General features: G+C 33.0%; 1 pseudogene; it reads left to right on the top strand.

Moving 5' to 3' along the window:
• The window catches only part of LOC134243344 (protein O-mannose kinase-like), a 28,077-nt pseudogene extending 12,299 nt beyond the window's left edge, over positions 1–15,778 (top strand).
• The last annotated feature ends 7,966 nt before the right edge of the window (positions 15,779–23,744 follow it).

Below are 23,744 nucleotides of genomic sequence, written 5' to 3' on the forward strand. Positions count from 1 at the left end.
TCAGAAATCATTCTTTTTTCCCATTTGTAAACCATGGAAACATTTCCCGGCCTTAACTCGAAGGGTCACACTAAAAACGGGATTCTGAGACCTGATATTTACCTGACTTTTTTAATTTTAATTAAATGGCAAATTGGTTTTTAAATTACTTATGTACAGACTTTATGACTTGAGGCATATGCTATACAAAAATTAAATTTTAAATTTTACAGACAAATTTAAAATCGGTCAAATAAATTTTTAGTACATCGCGTCTTTAGTACCTTCCTATTTCCCACAATGCCGCGCGTTGTTTCAAACAAGCACAAAATCCTCTAAACTAGGTACAAATTATTGTTGTGTACATCATCACATTTTAAAATTTTTTAACAAAAAGAAAACAAATAAACAACGAATCAAACTATATATTTTAGATGCATCAACTAAAAATGTGCACATGTATGCAGTAAAAGGCTTGGCTGGCTATAGTAGACAACTTGTTCCTGAAAGGTTTCTCACATACATGTACTTGTTTTATAAGAAAAACAATTAAATATAGCTGGAAGTTTATTTCTTTTTATACAAATAAAGTTTTTATAAGTTTGAAATTATTTCAGAAAAAAATTTTTTAAATAATATACCAAAATTTTTAGCTATCAGAAAAAAATTAATTTATTAACCCCTAATTGGGCCAGCCCCCTTTTTTTTAATCAAATATAAAAAGTTTCCGAAATTTTCCCACAATTTTTGTTCTATATTTCTTACCAAATTATTTTCTTTTTAAAAGTTTTACACAAAAAGTAGCAAAAATTAAAAAAAAAAAAAATTACTAAAATTTGCCTTTTTATAGTTTCTAAATTTAAAAAATTGGCTTAAATTTTATGGTTGTGCACATCTACAATGTTTTCACAATTTTAATTTTTGGTGTAAATATCTTATGTCATTTTTGAGATTTTCATGGAAACGGACTAAAAAATTTTCAATTAAAGGGCAATAACTCACAAATAAAGGCATCATAAAAAACTGAAAACAGGTTTAAACCCGGTTTTTTTGCTTTTCTATCCTGAAAATTTATAACAAAAAGTCCAAGGGTCTTTGGAAAACCCTGAAAAGTCGAGCAAAAAAAAAAAGAATAACTAGAGCGAAGCCTTGGAAAAAAACAACTTCCTTTCCCAGCGATAAGCAAAAGATTAAATGTTTCTGTCTGATTTCAACTTTGTAACATTCTCTTTTTCGATTTGTCTCAGAAACCCTTCTTGGAAATTCTTTAATTTGGTGTGAGCATGAGGTCTAAAGGGTACTCTCTCAAAAATTTTGGAAAACGTACCACAACAGTTTTAAATTTAATATTAGTTTTTTAAAGGATATATCATGTTTGTGAAACTGTCATACTACAGAAACATTATGTTTTCTACATTACCATCTTAAAAATGGCTTTAAAATCATTTAATATACCCAAAATAACTAGGTAAATAAAATAAACAAATTATATAATAATTCAAAAAATCCAAATGTATTTCAATAATGATGGGGCCCAAACTTCATTAGTTGCAATTATAAATAGAACAATACTTTTTTAATAAACGCACAGAAATTTTTGTATGTTTCGAATTTGCCCCTTTTCCCCTAGTAACTGGTGATACCTCAATAGGAATTTTAAAATTCTTTTAAAGGTATATTGTAAACATATTACATATGGCTGTGTATTCCCTTTTTAACGGCTTTGGGGAAAGCAGCAATCACTAAATCAAGTACAAAGCTAAAATTCTTTACATAAACATAAATAAGAATATCTCGCTAACTTTTTTTTAAAAGTAATTTCCACCAAATATTGTACAAGCTAAATATAATACATTTACAGCATTAAAGAAACAAATCTCTTTGAAGGTATTGCCCTGCATAAGAACAATTTAATCCCCTACCCCTAAGGATGCTCTGTGCCAAGTTTCACTTTGGTTCTGGAAAATGGGTTTGTGAAATTTTAGACAATGATGATAATGGATAAAAATTTTTTAAAAAAATTTTCCCGGCCCTTTTAGCTAGATGGGCTAATAAATTGCAAAAAGGCACAGTTTTGCAGTTGACATTGAAATGGAAATAAATTTTAAAAATTTTTTTTAAAAACTACCAAAGTACATGCCCTATGTACTGAATTCCTTGGAATATTCACATTTTATGCCTTTTAAATTTGTTGTATGTGCCAAAATAAAATTTTTTTTTACCCTTATACTGTAAAAAATACACCTACATGTATTACAAGATTTTCTTTCCTTTCTGAAGCAGAGGATCTATCTTAAAACATTAGAAAAAGTAAGTCTAAACTTTGAAAGGGAAGACCTTAATAAAAAAGGTCAACATGCTACACAAACAAAATATTATTATATTTAAAAATAACATTTATTCCAATGTAATTACTGGTACATATATTTTTGTTTCAAAAACTGTTTCACTTAAAAACTGAAGCAATTGATATGTTCATATTTGTGGATTTATGTTGTCAAATCAAAATTAAAAAATGATACACAGTGTGTTTAAAAATTGTCTTCACAAACCAAAACTTGACTTATTTTTACTATGCTGTTTATTCCATTCCCTCCAAACAGATGATCTTCTGGCAAATCATGGTCATGCTTGGTATCAAAATTCAGTCTTTGGGGTAGTCACACCTATCCAAAAAAAATTGAAAAATTTTTTAAACTATAATTCTTTTACTAATAAAAAGTGCAATTCATGAGATTATAAATTAGATTATCAAATTGAGAGATAAAATTTGGCAATTTTTTTTGTGTTAATTTGTAAATTTTAATGTACTCTTTCATCAATTAAAAGAAGTTTACACCAATCAAGGCAGTCATTTATGCTATTCCCTAATAAGACAACATACAAGTGCAAAGTAATAATTTCACTAGTGGGTTTTTGGGTAATGTGCTGAGGGTTTTATAAACATACTAGCACGAGGTGACAATGTTAGCATTATGTCAGTGATAAAATTCCCAATAACCAACATGCAGTGAAGCTAACACTCAACAGGGTTTTTAAAGTTGTGTTTGCATGATATTTTGTTTTGTGTAAACACAGGGCAAATGGGGTTTTTTTTAAACTTTGGGTGGAGCTGTTGGAAAATTAACATGCTGACACACTGCAACTTCACATCATTGGAACACCATAATTTTAAAACTGACCAAAACCCAAAAACTTATGATTACTAACTAGGTAATTGCAACTGTAAATGCTATTTCATGGTGACAATATCCGGTAATTCACCTTTTATCTGAGAACTGATCAATTATAATAAGGCCTTCCAGGTTGGGCCACTTGCTAAAGCCCAAAACCTTTTATAAAAGCTCCCTTTACCAAAACAAAAGACGCCATTAGGCTATCACACAGCTCGCCATCACAACACTGAAAAACACTTTCGCACTAACACAAGTTCGCACCCACACGCTGTCACACTAACACACAACACACTGTCACGCTAAAAACAAATTTTACAAACAAAACAGGCTAACACGAGTTCACACAACACACTATCATGCTAACATGAATTCACAAACACGCTGTCTCACTAACACAAGTTCACACAACACGCTGTCTCGCTAACACAAGTTTTACACAACACGCAGTCTCGCTAACACGAGTTAAACAACACACTGTCTAGCTAACACAAATACACGCAACACACTGTCACGCTTAGATGAATTCACACTACACACTGTCACGCTAACATGATTTCCCCAACCCCATCAAATAACACGCGTTTTCACAATACACTGTCATGCTAACACGGTTTTCCCCAATACACTGTCACGCTAACACAAAGTCACAAAACAGGCTGTCTCATTTCACTAACACAAGTTCGCACCAAATGCTGTTGCGATAACACACTGTCATCCTAATACCATTTCACACAACACACTGTCATTCTAATATATTTTACACAACACACTGTCAGGCTAACACGAGTTCACACAACACACTGTCACACTAACACGAATTCTCAAAACAGGCTGTCTCACTATTCACTAACACAAGTTTTGCCCAGGAAACGCTTTGCAAAACACTGTCATCCTAATACCATTTCATACAACACACCATCCTAATCCATTTTACTAACACACTGTCAGGCTAACACGAGTTCACACAACACACTGTCACGCTAACACAAATTCAAAAAACATGCAATATGGCTAACACGAGTTCACATAACACGCAGTCTGGCTAACACGAGTTCACAAAATATGCAATCTTGCTAACACGAGTTCACACAACACACTATCTCTCTAACACCAGTTCACACGACAAATTTTCAGGATAACAAGTTCACACAACACACTGTCACGCTACACGAATCAGACAACATGCTGTCTCGTTAATAAGAATACACACACACGCGGTTCCTTAACATGAGTTTACACAACACGCAACTCGCTAACACGAGTTTACACAAGCACCCAGTCTCACTAACACCAGTTTACACAACACGAAGTCTCGCTAATACAAGTTCAATCAACACTCTGTCTAGCTAACACGAGTTTACACAACACACTGTCACACTTACACTTTATACACGATTTTACACAACACGCTGTCCCGCTAACACGAGTTTACGCAACACATTGTCAAGCTAACAAGAATTCACACAACCCACTGTCAGGCTAACACAATTAAGTTCACAAAACACACTGTCTCGCTAACACAAGTTCACACAACACACTCACATTGCCGAGTTTAAAGTAAAGGTCTACCCTAATTTGAAGAGGTTTAAAACTAACATATCTCTATATTAGTAAAAAGCTTCAAATTTAAGACAAAAACATTTATGCAGTAATGTTCCTTAACATGCATCTGGCATATAAAATGAATGAGACCTTAAAAACCTCACAGTACATGTTTACTTAGCTAATTAAAGGTCTAAATTGATGCTATTCAACAATATATATCAACATCTCTAAGTATGTGAATGAGTGAAATTATCAAATAAATATTATAAATCAAAGTATCAATAAGAAGCTGAACCTTACGTTGCAGGTTCCAATCCCATTGCTAAATGCTTTAGACAGGTTACTCCTATGAGACTGCATAAACCAAGATTCTGTGTCACGGTAGGTGTTAGCACAAAATGGATCTCATTTCTTAAAGGCAATAAGTGCTGAGTACAAGTCTATATTTGCAGCTAATACCATCCCAAGTGGTGGCACCATGAAATGACTGAAAAATGTATGATTAAGGCAAATAAACAAACATTAAACCATTACAGCAGTCTTATCAAACAAAAAAGCAAACTTTCTATTATTTCAATTTTTTTAAACAAATTTCTTTTGCAATTTAACTGAGCAATATTTGTCCTTTTTTGTCAGTAAAGTATGATATTAAATAATTAAGACTTTTTGAGAACATCTATTTATAGCGAGTCCAGACAGCAGCACAAATCCCTGCCCATAATGCGAGCTCTTATGATAAGACCTTGGCAAAAGAAGATTGTGACTTGGACATTGCTCCACACAATTTTTCCGCAGTATACTTTGGACACACAGTGCTTAGCTTCTTTAACATGTTTAAGCTACATTCAAAATTCATTTCTATTTAATTTGAATTAGCTATCCTTACTCATGTTCACATGGAGCTAATGGGAAGTAATTTAACGAGCAGTGAATTCATTCAAATTAAACATTTGAATAAACTCTACAGAGTGAACATTGAGCATGGATGCACCAAATGTCAAATGCGGCTTGACAAGCACAATCTAAATTAAAACTAAATAAGTATCTGCCCTCACCCTTACAGTCACACTGTCAATATATAATTAGTTGAATATATTCTGTAACATTAAGTGCAGTTTGAATTATAGAGTATGATCACTATGATAGATAGTAGGACTGTTGAATTTACATCCTCAAATTTAAAAAAAATAAAATATAAAGCTGTGGGGATTTACAAGGCAAACGAAGACATTCTGAACTGTAAAACAGATAATATATCGGTGTGTCTGTGTATTTCTAATAACATCAATGTACGTCACTGTCATGTAATCAGTAGTGTAAATTTTAAGTAATAAAAATATTCTAACCTTTATTCCAATGTTCCAAGCCAATCATACATTAAAATGTCACCATGACTCTTTCATCACTCGATAAAATTATCACTGGGGAATCCGAAGCAGAGTCAAGAGTGTTCATCCTTGTTAATGAGACAGTCAGAATTTCCACGTAAACAATTCACACAAGATTCTTAGAATATATGAATCGGGATAATTCTGCTTAGAATAATGTTCCAGAGAAGTGACAAAGTACTTCGTAGCTCCAGATTAAATGAGTGTGCATGTCTACAAACGGATTCATTGTGAGAAAATGTTCAACTTCACAAATCATTCTATTTTCAGTTTGTAAACCATGACAAACATGTGTCCGACGTCGACTCGAAGGGGCACTCTAAAAACGGGATATACTAGAGACCTGATATTTACCTGACGTTTTAATTTTTAATTAAATGGTAATATTGAGTATTTTAAATTACTTATGTACAGACTTTATGACTTCGAGGCATATGCTATACAAAAATTCAATTGTTTGGAACATTTACAGACAAATTTGAGTCAGGTCAAATAAGTGTTTAGTCTTACATCGCGTCTTTAGTACCTTCCTATTTCCCACAATGCCGCGCGTTGTTTACAAACAAGCGCGAAAAAACCCTCTAAACTAGGTACTATTTATTGTTGTGTACATCATCACATTTTAAAATTATTTGAATAAAAAGAAAACAAAGAAACACCGAATCAAAACTATATCTTTTAGATGCATCAACTAAAAATGTGCACATGTATGCAGTAAAGGCTTGACTGGCTATAGTAGACAACTTGTTCCTGAAAGGTTTCTCACATACATGTACTTGTTTTATATAAAAAACAACTAAATATAGCTGGAAGTTTATTTCTTTTTATATCAAATGACAAGATTTTATAAGTTCGAAATTATTTCAGTCAAACTTTTTCATAATATACCAATATTTTTAGCTATCAGAAAAAACGTGTATGAGCTATTAACCCCTAATTATAGGGGCCAGCCCCTTTCATTAATCTAATATAAAAGCTCTCGTAATTACACACAACTTTTGTGATATATTTCTTACCAAATTATTCTCGGTTCAAAAGTTATTACACAAAAAGTAGCAAAAATTCAAGAAAAAAAATTACTAAAATTTGCCGTTTTATAGCTTCCAAACTTTAGGAAATCAGCTTATAATTTTATCGTTCTGCACATCTACAATGTATTGGCTACAAGTTCTCCAACTTTCGTTTAAATATCTTACGTCATTCTTGAGATTTTTAGTGGAAACGAGACATCAAAATTATCAATTAAAGGGCAATAGCTCACAATAAAAGGCATGCATCAAAAAATTGAAACCAGGTGTAAATAGGTTTAATTACAAGGTATCTAACCTGAAAGTTTCATAAAAATCAGTCCAAAGGTCTTTGAGAAATCGCCTGTCAAAAATCGAGCGGGAAAAAAAAAAATAATAATAAGAAACAGTAGAATAACAGTAGGGTCTTCCGAAGGAAGCGGAAGACCCTAATAAGAAACAATAGAATAACAGTAGGGTCTTCCGAAGGAAGCGGAAGACCCTAATAACAGATCCTGGTTTGATAACTTTTTTATGATAAAGTCACTGAAGGACCCACAGGTACTTGTGGACAGAACCCCCCCCCCCCCCCCCGATATTCAACCCTAGGGTTTATTTGACATTTTTTTCACAATTTATATTTAGTACACTTATTCAACATGTTTGCAATAGGAACAAATAGTTCAAAAACCCCAAATAATCGCTTCACAAAAAATACCCCACTATACATTATATACTCTCTTATAATGTATAGTGGGGTATTTTTTGTGAAGCAAATTATTTGGGGGTTTTGACATGTGCAAACATGTTGGAGTCAGTGTCAGAATATAAATTGTGAAAAAAATGTCGAATAGAGTCCGGGGTTGAATATCGGGGGGGGGGAGTCCTGTCCACAAGTACCTGTGGAAGGACCTGAGAAATTGACGTTTTAAATATTTAAGGTTTTGATAAAATAAAAGGGAAAATTAAAGGGTCTTGAAAAAAGAGTGACGATTGTTTAAAGGTACTTGGACACAGATTTGAAGTTAATATTTTCTCATTTTTTCTGTATAATATCACGAATTATATATTTTAATAGCATTTCACACAAAAATTAATTAAAAATCTTATTTCATTTAAAAGATATTAAAACTTTAAATTTTTTGGCGGGTTTGATTGACACATCCTTGCACTTTCACAAATTTTAACTTTATTCTTAATCCTTAGGAAAAGTGGCAATCCTGATGTGTATTAATGAGAAATATTAAAACTTAAATCAAGAAGAATAATTTTATTCAGAGTAGAAATGTTAGAAAGCAGAACTACTTCACAAGTATCGTCAATCCGTACTGTACAGAGTTTTGCGAATCGATCACACTCGTGTTATGTACACAGGTTTTTGTAAACATGTTATTGTTTGGTGTTTACGATTCATCGGGTGCGTTAAATCGCCAAAGTCTGTTCACCACATCTGCACGGACTGACAATATTTTGTGTGTTTGTTTTGCTTTAGTACTTGTCTACTCTGAATTTTCTGGATTATAGTATTAATATTTCTCATTAATACACATCAGGATTGCCACTTTTCCTAAGGATTAAAGATAAAGCTAAAGTGCAAGGATGTGTCAATCAAACCCGCCAAAAAATTTAAAGTTTTAATAACTTTTAAATGAAATAAGATTTTTAATTAATATTTGTGTGAAATGCTATTAAAATATATAAGTTGTAATATTATAGAGAAAATATTAACTTCAAATCTGTGTCCAAGTACCTTTAAGTTCATTAATTCGTCCCCCATTTTTTTAATTCTAGTGTTTGATAAGTAGATGAAAAGGTGTATAGGGGGCACTAACAGAGGACAGCTTCAAGCAACTTAGCATTTATCATAATAAAAAGGGGCCAATTTGATTGTTCAAAACTATGAAAATTCTTTCTCTCTCATACGTTTTACTGTACTTTAAAATTTCTAGTTTTCATCTGTTTTAATCATTTATTATTGAAAGTTTTTAACGTCATACCAGTTAGGTAAATACATAATTATATGATTGCTTTGAGTATAACATAGACATCGAGACTGGGCGAAGGGCCATGGGAGGGGTTGGGGGCTACCCCTCCCCCCACTTATTTTGGAAAGATATATACATCGTATAAGAATTGAAAATGCAGCGAACCCTTTTTAGGTTTATTGCTCCCCTTCCCCGTTTGTTACCGACACCTTTGTATTGGAAAGATACAAAGGCGTCGATTCTTTATTGATAAGATCCCTCAGTCCAAAAAGATTTGGACTGAGGGATCTTATACCCGTCTCCTCCTCTTTTCGACGGGAGTAAATCAATTCATTTTTGAGGTTAGGGTTAGGCTTAGTTTTTTGAACGACAAATAACAAATAAAATCTTTCCATGACTAAAATATGATTTTTTTCAAAGTGCGTTAAGTGTCTCCATGGCAAAATATATTGATATAGACTCTTAACGCACATTGAAAAATTTTTTCAAAGTGCGTTGAGTTGGTCCGAAATTTAACGCACTTTAAAAAAAAATTTCAAAGTGCGTTGATTTTGTCCCAATTTTAACACACTTTGAAAAAATTTTTCAAAGTACGTAATTTTTTCAAAGTGCGTTGCCACATTGCAGCATGTTGACCTAATTTGATTCTCGATAGAGAAACGATCTGCCGTATTTACTGCTACTTAGTAGAATAAAAATAAATTTAAGTCCCTGTTTTGATTAATGCAAAATAACCTCCTCGGTCTCGAAATGTTATTTGAAATATAAAAGCCTAGGTTAAGTCCTTGGCTTTAATCTTTCAAACAACATTTCTCGACCTCGGAGGTCATTTTGCAACATTCACGAAAACGCGGACTGTATTTCTTAATTAATTGAGTCGGTTTATGGCTTTACAAAGTCTTTGAGACCGAGGCAGAATTTAAAATAAACAATTTCACACTAAAAATATTACAAAATGTTTCATTCAGTTTATCGGCAGTGAATTCTTTTGAATAAGGCATATATCAACCCCCTCTTCTTCCAAATGTACATTTTCGTATTCCTTAGCTTTTCACTCTTACTATTCTATCCCTGACTTTATCCATGTCGTGAGTAGAATAAAGTACCACTTTGGATACATACACATTATACATGCATAATTATCTAAATGTTATTAAAATAAAACGATTTGGATGTTGTAGGTTAATGGTTTAATTAGCCAGGTTTATCTGAAGTCCATCAACAGGTTTATCTGAAGTTCATCAATTTTCAAATAAAAACTTTTCCGCTAAAAATTGCTAGGGATGTTTATGTAATTTTTTTCAAGGATATATACTTACATAAATCAATAAAATCATGAAAAAAGGGAACTAGAGATGATGTATCTCTCTGGATACTTTGGAAGATTCTAGGGACTGATCTTCTATTATCGTAATTTGTTTCACGACAAAAGTATTTAGATATTACGAGTCATGTAAAATAATTAAGGGACTCCGACCCTCAGCCAGGAAGTACAACTCTTTGATTTATAATTAAATTCAAAAAGTCTTTAAATGAAGCTTGAAAATTAAATCTTTTCATGCAACAATTTTCATTATATGCCTCTCAATGTGCTTCAAGGTCCTTTGAACTTCTCAGAAAGGTCTAATTAAAAGTAGAAATTTTTATCCCGAGAAAGCATTTTTAGATACCAATGTTTATTAACATGATATGAAGTTAGAAGTGATTTATGGAGCTTCGCAAAGAACCTTGAAGCACATTGATAGGCATATAATGATAATTGTTGTATAAAAATATTTAATTTTCATGCTAAATTTAAAGAATTTTTGAATTAAATTATAAATTAAAGAGTTGTCCTTCCTGGCTGAGGGTCGGAATCCCTTAGCTGAATATAATGTATACATGTATGTTGCAGAGAGGTAACGACTTTTAGCGGAACCATATATTTCATCTTTTTTTAATTTGTAAAAAATGTAGTAGCTCCAAAAACATCAAGTTTGGGATCAAATGCCACGAATAAGCAAGTATTCCCTCCAGCCACTGGTCTTACTTGTAACGAACCCTCTGCTTTGGCTAGGTTTATTCCACTATGTGGAGAAATCTGGGAACAATTCAGAATGAAAATGAGTCAACATTCGACTTAACGACAAAATTTATTATTGTAATTGAGACCATTGTCTTGATCATAGAATTTGCGAAATATTGATTTGATACTGTAAACCAACTTTTATTTGCGTGCGAAAAATTTTCGTGAGGTTAGCGAGAGCCTCATCATCGCGAATATTTATCGCCGCGAACCGATCCTTCAAGTCTTGTTGTCCATGAACAACAGATCCAAAAAGACTTGATCACGAAAATTAATCGTCGCGAACTATTTTATCCCCGAATATTGCAAAATAAAGTCGCAAATAAATTTGGCTTTACGGGAAAATAATTTTCCTATTGTATCACTTACGAGAACGGAAACCCATTTGTAAATGAAAATGGAAAAGTGCAATACATAACAATCTGATTAAAATTGCATAAGGGGCAATAACTTTTAATAGGGTCAATCTTAGGGGACAAGAATGAAATCTTTGAAAAATTAGATCTTTTTTACGCTCCGAAAACTGGTACAGGGACCATCAGAATTTCGGAGCGTAACAAACATCTGATTAATTTAAATCAGATTGCTATATACATAAATAAGAAAACATTAATGTAACCATAAATAGTCGTCCAGGAATTGAATAAAATAAGTAATGGAAACAAGTTTGGCTTTCCAGAAAGCCTTAAGGTGGAATATCCCTCTGATAAGAGAGATAACTCTTCTGATAAGATAGATAACTTTCTTCAGACATTTTGTCAAGAAATTCAGTCATAGTCATATCAGAGTTCACAAGTTTCATTTATGGGAACCATTATATTGTCACCTTAATCAAACTTATTCTATGGTACAAATGTTGATTTATAGTTTCTATTGCTAGTATGCACATTAATTATTTATAATAATTTTCTAAAAACGTTTATACTCAGTTCCTTTAAACAGTGTAAATTGAGAAATCTCTATCTCTAAAAGTATAATTCTTTTAATTGTACAGAAATTTCAGATGCAGTATTGTTTGTAAACATTTAATTAATATTTTGTTTCATTAAAAAATATTTTCAAGGGCGATAATGGAACGATAACTCTTGTTTATGGATGCGTGTTATTTTACATGCACAGAAAACAATTTGTAATTGTGATTTAAAAAGCAGCGCTTCAGTATGTTTTCTAATGGGAATTAGATAAGTATGAGAGTGAATATTATTTTTATATATACCTCATATTTCTAATTTAATTGTGAGATAAAAAATAATTAATCTTTCTATTTACCATATCAAATTTTCTTCACATCATGATTTTACATATTATTCATTTCTGAAAAAGTAAGCAACGCTTCATACTTCAGACTATTTTCCATTTGAATTTAATGCTATAGTTGTTGCTGAAAATCAATGTCTGGATTTTTAAAAAAATAGGTCGTGAAATTTGGAGCAGAGGGATATTGCCCCTTAAATGTCATCTCTTTGGTATCAATAATGTCAAAGAAATAAAACAGAAAGGGAAATATTTTAATGCAATGAATATATGGATTATTACACCTGAAGTTCCCAAATGACTTATTCAGCAAACTCCACAGTAAAGTACGCAGTTTCTTCTGGCCGCAGTATATATATGGAAAGCATGGACGTCTGCGAGAGCACCCAAGGCGATTTTTGGTGAAATTTCATTCTTGCGGTCTTTGTGCTTCTGGGTGTTTACAATTTACTTAAATTCAAATACTTTCCTTGAACTATATTTTCTAAACACAATACGGAATTATCAACAATAATCATTATTCAATTAAAAGCAGCTAATCATTAATGTTTGACAGGAATTAATTTAATTAATCCGACTACAGAATAAAAAATTAACATAAAATTAGCGTTGACCACTCTTCGTTCATTTTTTGCAGAATCTAATTGTAAGCTTGTTCTTTTGTGCGAGAACCAGTTTTCCCTTCGCGTCAACAAATCTATATATAGAAACACGTCATTGTCTATTCTCCTTGTGCGGCTTACCAATTTAATAAGGCATAGTATTGAGGATCAATATATATACGACACACCGAAACCATAGATATTTCGTACTTCTTTTCTAACTTTTCCTTGGCTTTCAAATAGGCCAAAACCATTGTAAACCGAAAGTAGATCACACTCTCCTAAGCTAGTTCTTCTAAACGAAAACCAGTTTACAGGCTACTTGGAACTCTGTTAAACATCGAGGACTCCCGAAAGATTAATGGAGGCTTACACTAGGACTTCACTTTCGGCATACAATCTTAATGTGTCATCTCCCGAGGGAGATGACAATGAGTCTTGATCTTCAAACCGCTTGGATATGTATGAAAAATGCATGCGTCTAAATGATGGAGACGATAGTCGGGAATATTTTGAAAACTTATAGTCGGACAAGTAGAGCTTTTTAAAAAAGCTTCCCGTCTTTAGCAACAATCTTAAACAGTAAACTGATCTACACCTATCAGGCCGTATAATTCTTTTGAATATCTTGAATTTGTATTTCTAAATCTAAATTTGCTTTTTTACGGACATTAGCCCTACCACGGTTGTCCTTCGGTCATCTCCGTAAAGTTTGACTGGCCAAGAGCTCAATCGTAACTACTCGGCCATTTCCGTGAACGATAACAAATAACTCTTTCGGAAAATGGCCGAGTAGTCACGAATGGCCAAGAGCTTTCGGCAAACCTCGGCTGATTCCATTCCTTTCTTCAAACAAGAAAGGGGAAAAGAATAATAACAAATTGTAAAGCCTGCAAGAAATAAAAATCAAATTTTATTTATAATGAAATTAAAGAGACCTTTTTATTTATTGTTATAAAAAATATCATGTTATTAAGAAATAATTACTGCTGATTTTGTTGTTCGTTTTGTCATTTTTTTAGATTGAAAATCTTGCAAAATTGTTAAGTCGTACGAAAATTAGATCATCAGAAAGTTATCTCCCTTGCCTTGAACAGCATTTCAACCAATGAAATAATTGAAAATTTTCTCATCATGCAATTTCTACCAATCACAAAAGAGAGATAGTGCATAGTCCGAAGACTGTAAAAAATTCCAACTATACAATACCGTCTTCCAAGGTAATGAAAATCGAACAAAACGATGCCTTTTTAAACTTTATCAATTCCTCTTGTAAATATTGGCTGCATAAAATATCAAATGCAACCAGACATATGCATCATTTATTTTAAAAAATGTATTTCACTTTAAGAATATACATGTAAACACGAACTGTGTAAAGTACGTTTTATGCGAAAAGTAAAATTCGATGTTCTAAAAAATGGACTTGTCGTTTTTTACATAGCAAATGATAAGCAACCTTAAATATTAAAAACATGTATGTTTTTACAGATTCACTTTATGGAACTATAAGTATATTCTATATCTCGTAAATTATAAAAGGAAAGAACATTCTGATCAACAATCTTTTTAATGTTTAGAAAACCTGTAATTCTGAATAACTCCCACCTCAATCCCCATACACCAACTCGTAAACATATGTATAGAGCAGCCCAGTCCTCCGGACTGCAATAAGCAAAGTTAACATTGGAAATGTTTAAGTCAGCACGTGTACAGTGGTTTGCATGCAATGCCTTCTTCGAGTAAAATATCCGAAAAAGAAACAGATTTGCAATACTCTAGAAACAAAAATGTTCTGCTTCGGAAGTATATAAAAGATCGTTCAGTATCACTGTATTCTAGTTTCGGGTCAAAGTCTGTCTTTTATGTGTAAGTTAAAACCAATGATCGTCATTTGGCACTAAAAATGTTTTACTTTTATTAGGTTTGGCAGTCGAGTTGGAATTCATTTCCTGTGGTCGTCAAAAAATTACGGCGTCACGACATTGGTGGAATCATAGGTAGACCGGGCTACTTCAGAGGAATAGACCTCATGAAAAATTCCCCAAAGCGTTCAGTTTTACTTCAGTTAGTGGGACAATGTAACGACACCATCGTCACGGAAATCCATCCGTTACTGGACGCGCGATACCTAGAAACAAGGCTTAAGGAGTATCCTCAATATAACACATTGTCAACCAGAATGAAGTTATGTATAAGCTACGTGGACATCTTAAGAGTTCTGCACTCAGGCATCGACAGGAGAATATATGTACAATGTGATGCGCGTTCTCTGGGAAAGTTGACTGGACAATTTCTCCTTACAGAAGACTTCCGGTTGGTGCTCAGTGACGTAGATTCCATGGAGGCGATTATTTTGAACGAAACGAGCAGACGACTGATTAAATGTACGGACTGGGGGCAAGTGACCGGCTACTTTCCCGCCCCGGAGGAGTTATGGCCGTACACAGGAAAGTTCGACGCTTCCAGGATGCCGTTGTATGATGAAAAAATTGAAATTTGGAAAATTCCAGACATGTGTTTGTCCTTTTTGGGAGATGATAATTCTGTACTTAAGGTTAAACGTTCTTTAAAAGAAATTCATAAATGGTGCAAGAACCCCAATCCTCGGAAAAGACCGTCCGCGGAAGAAGTGTTACACGCCTACGTAAGAGTTTTACGTGACGTCATAAAAAGTCGTGTGAATATATCCCTGTCATCTGTAGGTCTGGATACAACAGCTGAGCAATCATTTTTGCATTAATTACCAAAGATTTTTTCGACCAGTTGTCGCAGAAAATGGGTTATTTAAAAATAAAATTAATATCTGTGTTTGTTAGCTTTCAATACTTGTAGGAACCTGGCGTCCGCCATTAACATAATTTTGTCAACTAACAAATTACATGTATTGTATGGTTGTGTACCAATGTCTGGTGACCTTTAGTTTTCCCTTTGCTCGTCAAAGATGTTTAAGATGCATTCCTCCCTCTCACGAAAGGCGTCTTTTTAAAGTTAGTCACTGTAAAGATCAAAATGGACCGGAAATTAGCTAACATCGATTTTTTTTTCAAGCTCTATTAAATTATTAAATTGTAGATACACGTTAAGCAAGAAAAGCATTGGAAGTGTAGCTTAACTCTATGACCATAAATCATATATTGTCACACATTGCATGGAAATACTAACAGCTTAAGGTTTCGTCAAAGGTCAACATATCTAAAAAATTATTTTTACAATTGCTCCAAAACTATGTGTGGTATGAAGTCAAAACGTTTACATTTTGTAAATATATCACTAATTAATAGATAGGAAGTATTACTTGATAACAAATATTTAAAAAAAAATATTTTTTGAGAAAAATTGTATCAGAAAATGTGCATATTTTAAAAAAAATGCACCTGCTTAATTCTGTCCTTTTTGTGAAAACCAACATTGTAGAAATAATATATGTTTATCAATGAAGGGCAAGTTGGACGTGAATGGTCTCTGAAAGGCTGTTATTGAAAGCATGACATGTATAAAGACAAGACCCCTATAGAATCCGCCATTTGCAGTGTACTTTCACTTTCAAGTCTTAACATTTGGACAAAATAAACAGGGAAAACAACTTTCCAGAGGCTATCCAAGTCCAACTTGCCCTTCATTGATAAACATATTTTGTTTCTGCAATGATGGTTTTCACGAAAAGCATGGAATTAATTAGGTGTATTTTTTGGAAAATATATGCATTTTTAAGTAGAATTTTTCTCAATTAATATTATTTCAAGCATTTTTTTTTATCAAGTGATACTTTCTATCTGTTAATCAATAAATAATTTATAAACTGTAAAAGTTTTAACTTTATACCTTACATAGTTTTGGGGCTATTGTAAAAATAAATCTTTGGACATGTTGACCTTTGACGAAACCTTAACTTTTTTTGCCAAATATATATATATTGTTATGAAGGATGAAGTAGATAGACAATGGGCCTATAACTTCCAAACACTGGTATGACCAGGACTAATGGTATAGTCCAGCAGCCTGTTTACCCCTATTTAGATGGTATTGTCCTTTTCTATATAAAATGCTGCAGAGGCAATGTATGGCATTGTGAAAGTAGAAGTATTTAATGAGGAGAAGGAAGTCTCTTTTTTTTTTACAAAGGCAATCATTAAAGTGACAATAGCGAGAGAGTTAAAAAGGCTAGGGTAGTAGCACTAATGAGTAGTGCTATTAAATACGTATTTTGAAAAATGCAGACATTTGTTGTTTTAAAGAAAATGAATCGAGAATATGTCTGCAAAAAGTGTTTAATTAAGGAATCACTGTCTAGTTTTGAGGGTATGCCAGGGCATCAACAATAGTGGGAAACATGGGATAATTTACATAACGGGCGAAGCCCGTTATGCTTAAATTATCCCATGTTTCCCACTATTGTTGATGTCCCTGGCATACCCTCAAAACTAGACAGTGATTCCTTATATTTCCATTTTTACTTGAAATAACCATCTTAAAATAAATCGAAATACCGTCTAATTGAGTAGATTTGAAATGCACAAGGCCCCATGACGTCAAATTTTACTATAAAAAATAGTCCCCAAAACACGAAACAAAGGATCACTTCATTATAAATAGGGATTTGACCTATAGGATCGGGCTTGGTTTTTTTCTATACAAAAAGCTTGTCGATTTCCGTTCTGATTAATGGCATTAGGCTGAATACATATAACAATTTGTTTTTCCTAAATCTTTTTTTTTTCAGCGAGTAGAGGTATGAGGAACCCTTTCATTGACTTTCTGAGTTTGTTATCTCAAATAGTAATAATTGATATTTGTCTTAACTTCTCAATATGCAAAATGGTAATGTTTACTGCCTCTGAAATTCTATTCTTTATATCTAGGCAATGTTATCTGTGAATGAAGTAAAACATTCCATTTACATGATTAATGTGTGCAAATTGTATAGGCCTAAATCAAATCCGAGGAGGACAGTTACTGATTTGTATGTAGCCAAAAGCAATGTTATTAAATTCTAAAGAATATATACAATTGACATTCATCACAGCTCAATGCTGCTAAGAGTACCTGTATTGAGTAACACAGAGTGAGTTATTCTTGTCCTCGGAGAAAGTGTGCTTATACTGAGGTTTGTTCCGCCTGACTGACAACTTTACATTAGATTTCTACGATTTGATATCTCTTTAGTGTTCCTTATATCAAGAATGGGCATGCATAAAGGATATATAATTGAAGGAAAATACACAAGGCTATAAAAAATATTTAAAAAGTCTTTGAAAAGGCGAAAATTTTAAACTTTAAAAGTGTGGTACTAGGCGGATTCGAACCCCCGACAGTAAAATGTTAGTTTGTACGGTATAAAAGACAGCATGTATTTCAACTGAGCTAGTCTGACTATAAAATTTATAGGTATAAATTTGAAGCAGATTATTAAAATCAGATTTCCTTATTTTTTGTAAGTTTTTTGTGAATTTCGACCCTAGGGCAGGGGTGCCCCTAAAAAAATCCTATCTTAAATTCATCATTACATTCAAACCTATCAAAATATCACAATTTTATATAGGGGCAGGCCTGCCCTGAAGGACTTCTAGGCCAAAATTCATGCAAAAATCAACGCTTTATCGGACAAAATGGTGTTTAGGCCAAGTTTGGAGGTTTATTGTAAAGTTATAACTAATAAATTTAAGGTATAAAACATAAATTTAAAAAATTTAGACATATATACGGTAAAAAACAACAAATAAAGATTAATTTTTCAATGTCACTTTTTCCGGGAAATTGTTCTCTCCTATAGGTCAATTCTTTTGTTAAAGCGAATACATCCTTTATTGACTATTTATATTTACCGTAGCCAAATATCAACATTTATAAAATAAACAACAAAAGAATTTTAAATGATAATCAAAGTAATCTTGTTGACTTTAATTATATATGTGACCTAGATTTAGGTTGTCGGAAGCACGAACATATATAGGCACTATGTCACTTCTCCGCCGCCATATTGAATGCAATGTTGCAGTTGATGAAACGGGAGCTAGCCAGCATGGTCAGGAAACCGATTTGTATGGATGTTATAATAACAGAAAAAGTTGAGTTGCTTAAGAAGTCAGATGGTAATGACTAAGGGACCATGTCTGTATCAGATGATGGAGTACGTGCAGATCCATGTGGCAATGTCAATTTCTCCACGTGGCTGTTACGGAAGTGGAGTTCTCGGACTCGCGAGGCCTCGATTATAGTGGACAGCGTTGCGCTAGTGACTTGCTTTCGAGCCGAAGATAATTCATTATTTATTTTGTTTGTTAAAAAGATATATCAATCAAATTACTTAGTAAACAATTAAACAAAACATCTATTTTTTCTTGAGTATATTTATACGCCAGTGATATACATGCAGGTTGACACCTGACCTTTCAGTAATAGAGAAATATGCATACCACAGGGTATTATCATGAAATTAACAAGATACACTTTTGTAGTGTTTATCATAGAGAAAACAATTGGAAATGGAAATATATGAAAATACCTCGTGGGATCAATGTGAAGGCACGGGTATTATGGGGGATTTTTCAGGAAAGATATTGTCATACGTACGTGACAAGTGTATATTAAACACTTGGACTTCTAAACGAGATTCACTGTATTAGCTAATTCAATGTTGTTTTATTTATTTCCCACCCAAGCAAAAAAAAGGCTGCACTTCATTTCCGGAACTTTTTGTAATATTATTATGAACTTTTCATTTTTCGACAAATTTTAGTTTTCATTTCCGACATTTGTTGTTTTCATTTCCGACATTTTAGTAAGAGATTTGAGACTTTACCTATGAAAAATTTAAATGAATAAAATCATTATGATATTAAATATCATTGAAATCCAATTTCTGATTTAAGTTAATCTATTGATGACTTGAACATAAGTTTGCTGCTGTCACTGACATTTAATTTAGTGCACATTAAATGTGGTGAAAAAGTTTTATGCTAAATGATCACTTTTAATACCTAGACTTAGTGCTACATGTATACATATATGTAATGATGGATTTATATTTTTTTTATCAATATTCTGCAATAAATACTTTTAAAATTTCATTTCACTAACTTGGAAAACATTAAATTGCCGCACAGGTAAATTCCGGAAATGAAAAAAAAATTATGTCGGAAATGAAAACAAAAAATGTCGGAAATGATATGCATATTTCCGGAAATGAAATGCAGCGGACAGAAATTTAACTATTGCATAGGTCGCGGTTCACTGACGTAAATATTTACCTATTTCATTCGAGAGGTTGCTCGTACTTTGTAACGTCGGCAGAGGCCTTGCTCCACTGATCAAGTATCAGATGAGGTCTATTTTTTGTACATGCAGCCCTATCATCAATTTCGCTTTACAGAGGTAGGTATTTTGTACTATCGACAACTGCGATCTCATATCAGAGTGAGATATTTTCTGATCAGCTCTGGTTAAGAAAGGTTATCCATCTATAACGTTGTCCCAGATAAAAAATTGAAACGGAAATTGGTTTTTGTGATTTAGTTTCGTATAAAACGTTAGACGTGCGTTTTTGTTTAAGGAGGCTCATTACACCACTTTTTGATGACGTACTACACAAAAAATAAACCTCCATTGTGTCCACCGGTTTCCTCTGGGGACGAATTGAACAGGTACCTCTATAATATGACCTTGACCTTTAAAACGCTTTAAAAATAGATGAAACATGCGGTGTTATAAAAAGTGAAAACAAAGTAACGGATTTATAATGCATAACCCAAGAAGAATTGCTTTTGAGCAGAAACAAAGGAAAACAACAATCAAATCTTCGCCAAACAAGTAATGTCAATTTCATAGCGATGCATGCAGTCAATGACATGTTTGTATGGAGGAAATTCGAGTTAAAATCTACACCTTTGTTGAAATTAAAAAAATAAATTAATGCTTTGTTCTGAATTTTAAATGTAATGTCAAACGTTCCTTCGTGTTTTGAGTCTTGGGTAATTCGGAAAGATAACTCTTGGAAGTGGAATTTTTATTCCAAATATTTTTTAAAATTGGATTTTTCATTTTGTTTAAACATTCTTCATTCAATTTGACACATGTAATTCATTGAAATACATTCCTTGTCTCTTCAGAACTCATTTTCTTAATGTTTTATGCATAGATTAAAAAGATAATGACATTGATTGTTTTTTAGGAGAAAATTATTTTTTCTAATAAAATTATTATTAGGTATTATGAGGTATTTTCCCTGTGTGTACTTGTCTTAAGAAGATGCCCATCAGTTGACACCGAAAGTTCAGAAATTCTGTTAATAATAAACTTGAAATAAAACATTTCACTAAAATTAGACAAAAACTAAAAAATTCTATAAAAAAATATTTAGATATCAATACCCCCCATCTGGATATTTGACATCTACATAATAAATGGTGCTGTATTGAAATCTAAAATAAACTGTGGATGTAATGAGCCACCTTAAATTCTTAACCAATAAAAAAATATTAATTCTAAGATCATTTAAGTAGTTTATAGCTGCCTATGTACTAGGACTGCACTGGGTTTATACATGTTGTATAAGGATATGCTCAGGATACCTCTCTGGTGGTAGAATTGTTATACCGTTTATGTCTATGCTCTTAAACATTGTGATAAGACCTGAATAAGGCACACAGTTGCGGGGGATGGGCAGTAACGCTTTACATTATTAACAAATACGAAAGACCTGCATAAGGCAGTAGGTCAATGTTGAGAGAGGTGGCCTACCACAGAAGTGGGAGAAGTGCCAAGATGCAGCAGTACGAATGAAGTGGCAGGACAAGAAGAAATTCATTGCGGGAGATAACCGTTGACCACAGTTAGTGGTTGTCCAATCGAGAAGAAACTGTATATCTTGTAAATATGTATATATTTGTATACATTGGACTTGATCAACAAAAACCTGAGGTAACAGGTTAACGAACCTAGTGTAACGCCTCGGTGATACAAAACAAATCACACACACCAAGCTCGGCCGCGTTGCACGTTACAATATGTATGAATTCAAGGAACATTAAATTTTGAAGATCATTAAATTTTCGCGACACCTTTTTTGCGAGAAAAGCATTGACTCTGGTGAGAATTTGAGAAGGCCGGGTTTATTACAACGTACAGTGTACACGTGCGTTTTAATTTTGGTATTTCGAGCCCGATTTCATTCATACAGTTTAATTAATAAAGTTGAAATCTTGACCTGCAGAATTTGGAAAGTAAAGATGGCACCATAATTTCAAAGAAATGGTATCAGATCACCACTATATAACCTTGACAATCTCATATGATGGGACACCTGTTAAAATTTGAATTGCGAAATGCATTGTTGAATGCAATTAGTTATGATTATTGCACACTGCATTCCAGTTCGCCAGTTTTGATTGCAAAACATCAGATGGGATCAGGTTCCGTAGTGTATAGAAAATGCTGTAAATAAATAAGAATCTGAGATACAAAACAGGTAAGAATTGACTACATATCCAAATTTAAAACATACTGAAAGATTCATGTTTCTTTTTTGTCAATGTTAAGCACCTGACAATCCGCTCGTTATAAATTTAAAGGTATTTCGAAACATTCCAGACCTTATGACTGGGGTTAATATCCGTGTCTCCGGGAATGAACTTAAATACCGCGGAGTAAAGGACGGTAGTCCACGCAGACCCAGGAGCCTGAGCGTAAAAGGTGAGGACTATTTTATTTCCTCTTTTAAAATAAACATTAAAAAATTATTTCTCTTCAATAACAATTAAGGGCATTTGCTATATTAATAGATTGGATGCATGGATAGGAATGTTTTTTTTCCTGAAATATGTTAGTTGTAAATGATGCAGATTTCGGGTAGACTTTACTTTACCGGTCCCAAGATCCGCAAGATCCTGGCGCTCACTGGACTATGACGTAACAACTACGTCACTCAACTGAAATGGGTTAAATTTGCACACTATATGAGTGATTAGAAATAGATCTAGTCTTGCACCCACCTGAGAGATTAGGGTTAGTCCTTGCACTAGTATTCGACTGATTAGGGTTAGTCTCGCGTCCATCTGAGAGATTAAGGTTAGTCCTCGGACATTATTCGACTGATAAGGGTTAGTCTAGCATCTGCCCGGAAGATTTCGTCTAAACGTCTTTGTCCTTGCATACCATACGATGGATTAGGGTTAGTGACTCGTTCTCTTAGATAAGTTAAGAAATTCAGATGTTTCTGTAATTTTTCTAAGATCATAATTCAGCTTCAAAGGCGTTTCGTTTGTTTGTTTATATGGAAGAATGGCTAAGTCCGAAAGAAATGACACTAAGCATGCACCGCACGCGTTTCGTTCATGAATAATCTTTCTTTGTCGATTTTTTCCTTGAATAAACAATATTAGTTAAATGTTTTCAGAGAACGAGGTTAAAACCGTTTAAAACGTAGTTTTAAACTTAACTTTTAACCGTAGAATTCGATTTTGAGATCAAAAAGCAAAAAAAAAAAAAAAAAAAAAAAAAACCCGCGTATTTAAAATTTTTTCGCGATCTCATATAAACTGAAGTCGCCTTCGGCGACACTACATTTTACGCGTTTTTCTGGGGACCGGTAAAGTAAAGTCGTTCCCTCTATGATCATTGAAAATAATTTGTTTGTTGAACTATAGGAATATTATTTTAAGAAAGAAATGCAGTTGCAATATCTAATAAAAAATCTTTTTTTTATTTTAATAAAAAAATCTTTTCATGCACTTTTTTTTCAGAATG

This window comes from Saccostrea cucullata, unplaced genomic scaffold (genome assembly GCF_032062105.1).
Source record: "Saccostrea cucullata isolate Sc308-1 unplaced genomic scaffold, CSIRO_AGI_Scuc_v1 ctg2532, whole genome shotgun sequence".
Lineage (NCBI taxonomy): Eukaryota > Metazoa > Mollusca > Bivalvia > Ostreida > Ostreidae > Saccostrea > Saccostrea cuccullata.